Source organism: Neoarius graeffei, chromosome 13 (genome assembly GCF_027579695.1).
Source record: "Neoarius graeffei isolate fNeoGra1 chromosome 13, fNeoGra1.pri, whole genome shotgun sequence".
Taxonomy (NCBI): domain Eukaryota; kingdom Metazoa; phylum Chordata; class Actinopteri; order Siluriformes; family Ariidae; genus Neoarius; species Neoarius graeffei.
Window position 1 is genome coordinate 41,379,277 of NC_083581.1, and position 6,730 is coordinate 41,386,006.

Below are 6,730 nucleotides of genomic sequence, written 5' to 3' on the forward strand. Positions count from 1 at the left end.
ATTAAGCACTACATATATAATGTGGTAATTAATAATTGAAACTATTTTAAATTTTTTTGGGCAATATTTTTTAATCCAAGCGTGTCTTTTTAAATTAAATGAATAAACATTCACATGAAAGAATGAGCAAATAGTAAACTAAATAATTAAGTATGTGCAGAAAAAGAGAGAGAGAGAGAGAGAGAGAGAGAGAGGTTTTGATCGGTCTCTAACTAAAGCCCACCGCACACCTTCCCAATTCGCTTACGATTTTGTCGGGCTGATTAAATCGCTTGCGAATCGTAAATGTGTGCGGGGGCACCTCGTAGCCGATTTCATCGGTTCTCGGTTCAGATCAAACTGGTCTTGATATTTTCGTACGTGATCTCCTCGTACGCAACACAATCGGTAGTGTGTGTGTTGTTACTATGATCTCATCAGTTACGATAATTTTAAACAGCCAATTGGAGTGCCAGGATTGATCACACGTGGACTGCAGACCGGGAAGCACAACTTGTGTCACTTTGGGACGCGTCCACCGGATTACAGCAAACGGGAAAAGAGGAACGAGGCTATGGCTGCAATCGTGTCAGCTTTGAAAATGCCTGGTAAAGTATTATAGCATTGTCAGTGGGACAGAAGTCGCTTGTCCGGAATCCCGGAACAAGTTGAATTTTAAGAACAACTGAACAAATTAGAAATCAACTCTTATTATTGATTTGTCTAGTTAGGATTATTATCCTTTTTGATTCTCATCTCATTATCTCTAGCTGCTTTATCCTGTTCTACAGGGTCGCAGGCAAGCTGGAGCCTATCCCAGCTGACTACGGGCGAAAGGCGGGGTACACCCTGGACAAGTCGCCAGGTCATCACAGGGCTGACACATAGACACAGACAACCACTCACACTCACATTCACACCTACGGTCAATTTAGAGTCACCAGTTAACCTAACCTGCATGTCTTTGGACTGTGGGGGAAACCGGAGCACCCGGAGGAAACCCACGCGGACACGGGGAGAACATGCAAACTCCACACAGAAAGGCCCTCGCCGGCCACGGGGCTCGAACCCGGACCTTCTTGCTGTGAGGTGACAGCGCTAACCACTACACCACCGTGCCGCCCCTTTTTGATTCTAATATTCAAAATTTAATACCTCTCTCTCTCTCTCTCTATTATATATATCACGTGATATCTTGAACATGTGACCATCTATTCGGGCTGAACGTGTACGATTTGTTGCAAATATGTGCGGGGAATTTAGAACCGATCAAATCGAGCCCATATACTCATAACCGATCGCCCGACACACGAAGCCCCAATGAAATCAGGAAGGTGTGCGCTGGGCTTAAGGAGGTTGAATTGACCTCTTATACAGTGCTGAGCGTAAATGAGTACACCCCCTTTGAAAAGTAACATTTTAAACAATATCTCAATGAACATAAACAATTTCCAAAATGTTGACAAGACAAAGTTTAATATAACATCTGCTTAACTTATAACGGGAAAGTAAGGTTAATAATATAAACTTAGATTACACATTTTTCAGTTTTACTCAAATTAGGGTGGTGCAGAAATGAGTGCACCCCACAACAAAAACTACAACCCCGATTCCAAAAAAGTTGGGACAAAGTACAAATTGTAAATAAAAACAGAATGCAATGATGTGGAAGTTTCAAAATTCCATATTTTATTCAGAATAGAACATAGATGACATATCAAATGTTTAAACTGAGAAAATATATCATTTAAAGAGAAAAATTAGGTGATTTTAAATTTCATGACAGCAACACATCTCAAAAAAGTTGGGACAAGGACATGTTTACCACTGTGAGACATCCCCTTTTCTCTTTACAACAGTCTGTAAACGTCTGGGGACTGAGGAGACAAGTTGCTCAAGTTTAGGGATAGGAATGTTAACCCATTCTTGTCTAATGTAGGATTCTAGTTGCTCAACTGTCTTGGGTCTTTTTTGTCGTATCTTCCGTTTTATGATGCGCCAAATGTTTTCTATGGGTGAAAGATCTGGACTGCAGGCTGGCCAGTTCAGTACCCGGACCCTTCTTCTACACAGCCATGATGCTGTAATTGATGCAGTATGTGGTTTGGCATTGTCATGTTGGAAAATGCAAGGTCTTCCCTGAAAGAGACGTCGTCTGGATGGGAGCATATGTTGCTCTAGAATCTGAATATACCTTTCAGCATTGATGGTGTCTTTCCAGATGTGTAAGCTGCCCATGCCACACGCACTAATGCAACCCCATACCATCAGAGATGCAGGCTTCTGAACTGAGCGCTGATAACAACTTGGGTCGTCCTTCTCCTCTTTAGTCCGAATGACACGGCGTCCCTGATTTCCATAAAGAACTTCAAATTTTGATTCGTCTGACCACAGAACAGTTTTCCACTTTGCCACAGTCCATTTTAAATGAGCCTTGGCCCAGAGAAGACGTCTGCGCTTCTGGATCATGTTTAGATACGGCTTCTTCTTTGAACTATAGAGTTTTAGCTGGCAACGGCGGATGGCACGGTGAATTGTGTTCACAGATAATGTTCTCTGGAAATATTCCTGAGCCCATTTTGTGATTTCCAATACAGAAGCATGCCTGTATGTGATGCAGTGCCGTCTAAGGGCCTGAAGATCACGGGCACCCAGTATGGTTTTCCGGCCTTGACCCTTACGTACAGAGATTCTTCCAGATTCTCTGAATCTTTTGATGATATTATGCACTGTAGATGATGATATGTTCAAACTCTTTGCAATTTTACACTGTCGAACTCCTTTCTGATATTGCTCCACTATTTGTCGGTGCAGAATTAGGGGGATTGGTGATCCTCTTCCCATCTTTACTTCTGAGAGCCGCTGCCACTCCAAGATGCTCTTTTTATACCCACTCATGTTAATGACCTATTGCCAGTTGACCTAATGAGTTGCAATTTGGTCCTCCAGCTGTTCCTTTTTTGTACCTTTAACTTTTCCAGCCTCTTATTGCCTCTGTCCCAACTTTTTTGTGTTGCTGTCATGAAATTTCAAATGAGCCAATATTTGGCATGAAATTTCAAAATGTCTCACTTTTGACATTTGATATGTTGTCTATGTTCTATTGTGACTACAATATCAGTTTTTGAGATTTGTAAATTATTGCATTCCGTTTTTATTTACAATTTGTACTTTGTCCCAACTTTTTTGGAATCAGGGTTGTACTACATCTAGTGCTTTGTGTGGCCTCCATGATTTTTAATGACAGCACCAAGTCTTCTAGGCATGGAATGAACAAGTTGGCGACATTTTGCAACATCAATCTTTTTCCATTCTTCAACAATGACCTCTTTTAGTGACTGGATGCTGGATGGAGAGTGATGCTCAACTTGTCTCTTCAGAATTCCCCATAGGTGTTCGATTGGGTTCAGATCAGGAGACATACTTGGCCACTGAATCACTTTCACCCTGTTCTTCAGAAATCCAACAGTGGCCTTAGATGTGTGTTTAGTCATGTTGGAAAAGTGCACAACGACCAAGGGCACGGAGTGATGGTAGCATCTTCTCTTTCAGTATAGAGCAATACATCTATGAATTCATGATGCCATCAATGAAATGCAGCTCCCCAACACCAGCAGCACTCATGCAGCCCCACATAAGGACACTGCCACCACCATGTTTCACTGTAGGCACCATGCATTTTTCTTTGTATTCCTCACCTTTGCGACGCCATAGTTTTGAAGCCATCAGTTCCAAAAACATTTATCTTGGTCTCATCACTCCAGAGTATAGAGTCCCAGTAGTCTTCATCTTTGTCAGCATGGGCCCTGGCAAACTCTAGGTGGGCTTTTTTGTGCCTGAGCTTTAGGAGAGGCTTCTTTCGTGGATGGCATCCATGCATGCCATTCCTCTGCAGTGTACCCCGTATTGTGTCATGGGAAATAGTCACCCCAGTTTGGCTTTCTACTTCTTTAGATAACTGCAGTGAACTTGCATGCCGATTTTCTTCAACCCTTCTCATCAGAAGACGCTCCTGTCAAGGTGTTAACTTCCGTGGATGACCTGGACGTCTCTGTGAGATGATTGCAGTTCCATCTTTCTTAAATTTTTGTACCACTTTTGCGACAGTATTCTGACTGATAAGTAAAGCTTTGCTGATCTTCTTGTAGCCTTCACCTTTGTGGTGGAAAGAAATTTTCTTTGGGGAATTCTGAAGAGACAAGTTGAGCATCACTCTCCATCCAGTCACTAAAAGAGGTCATTGTTGAAGAATGGAAAAAGATTGATGTTGCAAAATGTCGCCAACTTGTTCATTCCATGCCTAGAAGACTTGGTGCTGTCATTAAAAATTATGGAGGCCATACAAAGTACTAGATGTAGTAGTTTTTGTTGTGGGGTGTACTCATTTTTGCACCACCCTAATTTGAGTAAAACTGAAAAAATGTGTAATCTAAGTTATATTATTAACCTTACTTTCACGTTATAAGTTAAACAGATGTTATATTAAACTTTGTCTTGTCAACATTTTGGAAATTGTTTGTGTTCATTGAGAGATTGTTTAAAATGTTACTTTTCAAAGGGGGTGTACTCATTTACGCTCAGCACTGTACATATACATACATACACATATATGAGAGAGAGAGAGGGAGGCCTGGAACGACCATCACTGAACAGAGGAGGTGGTCTGAGATGCCACTTATCAGCCACCTACAATGCAGTCCTTGGCACACTTCCCAGAAAACTGAATACACATCCACACCAAGACTCGGCTAACTTCAACAACTCACATGATGGCAGAGAGAGCCAACAACCCACAGATCACCCTAATGACCCTCTAGGCTGCTAACAACGTTCACTCCTGGCCTCCAGTGACCCCAACACCGACAGGATGACTGAGAGGGTCAACGACACGTGACCTCAACGACTCTCCTTAGGGTTGTTTTTGATCCACTAGAGGATAAATACCTGGAACTCCCCACTAGTCAGACAGAACTGAAGAAGCCTTTGGGATGAGAGGTGAAACGTCTTCAAGAATTTCAAGCAAGTCCAGCTGCCTTCTTTAGCACCGATACGGCATCAACTGTGTGTTCATAAGTGTTTCTACAGAAATTATATCTTATTAGAAGGAGTGCATTAATATAAAGCTGAGATTTGCAGCTGTACTACGGTCAGTAAAACTCGAAAGCATAAAAAAAAAAGGTTTGCATGGGGCGTTGAAAGGGTGTTTTCGGTAAGGTGTAAGTTCTTGTTATTTATTTACCTTGTTAGCTCACATACTGTACTCATATGTAAATTTGTCAACTGCGTTTAAAATATGTACAGTGCCTTGAAAAAGTATTCATACCCCTTGAACTTTTTCACATTTTTCCACCTTACAACCACGAACTTAAAAGTTTCTTATTGAGATTTTATGTGATAGACCAACACAGAGTAGCACATAATTGTGAAATGAAACGAAAATGATAAATGGTCTTCAAAATTTTAAACAAATAAAAATCTGAAAAATGTGATGTGCATTAATATTCAGCCCCCCTGCGTCAATACTTTGTAGAGCCACCTTTTGCTGCAATTACAGCTGCAAGTCTTTTGTGGTAGGTCTCTACCAGCTTTGCACATCTAGACACTGAAATTTTTGCCCATTCTTCTTTGCAAAATAGCTCGAGCTCAGCCAGATTGGATGGAGAGCGTCTGTGAACAGCAATTTTCAAGTCTTGCCACAGATGCTCAATGGGATTTAGGTCTGAACTTTGACTGGGCCATTCTAACACATGAATATTCTTTGATCTAAACCATTCCATTGTAGCTCTGGCTGTATGTTTAGGGTCATTGTCTTGCTGGAAGGTGAATCTCCTTCCCAGTTTCAAGTCTTTTGCAGCCTCCAACAGGTTTTCTTCCAGGATTGCCCTGTATTTAGCTCCATCCATCTTCCCATCAACTCTGACCAGCTTCCCTGTCCCTGCTGAAGAAAAGCATCCCCATAGCATGATGCTGCCACCACCATGTTTCACAGTGGGGATGGTGTGTGCAGGGTGATGAGCAGTGTTAGTTTTCCGCCACACATAGCGCTTTGCATTTAGGCCAAAAAGTTCAACTTTAGTCTCATCTGACCAAAGCGCCTTCTTCCACATGTTTGCTGTGTCCCCTACATGGCTTCTGGCAAACTGCAAAAGGGACTTCTTATGCCGGTCTTTCAACAATGGCTTTCTTCTTGCCACTCTTCCAAAAAGGCCAGATTTGTGGAGTGTACGACTTATAGTTGTCCTGTGCACAGATTCTCCCACCTGAGCTGTGGATTTCTGCAGCTCCTCCAGAGTGATCATGGGCCTCTTGGCTGCTTCTCTGACCAGTGCTCTCCTTGCTCGCTCTGTCAGTTTAGGTGGACAGCCATGTCTTGTTAGGTTTGCAGTTGTGCCATAGTTTTTCCATTTTTGAATGATGGATTGAACAGTGCTTCTTGAGATGTTCAGAGATTGGGATATTTTTTTTTATAACCTAACCCTGCTTTAAACTTCTCCAGAACTTCATCCCTGACCTGTCTGGTGAGTTCTTTGGTCTTCTGTTCTGTCTTGGCTGCTGTTTGTTCTTCAGTGTTCTCTAACAAACCACTGAGGCCTTCACAGAACAAGTGTATTTATGCTGAGAGTAAATTACACACAGTAGGACTCTATTAACTAATTAGATGACTTCTGAAGGCAATTGATTGCACTGGATTGTATTTAGCGGTATCAGAGGACAGGGGGCTGAATACTAATGCACATATTTTTCAGATTTT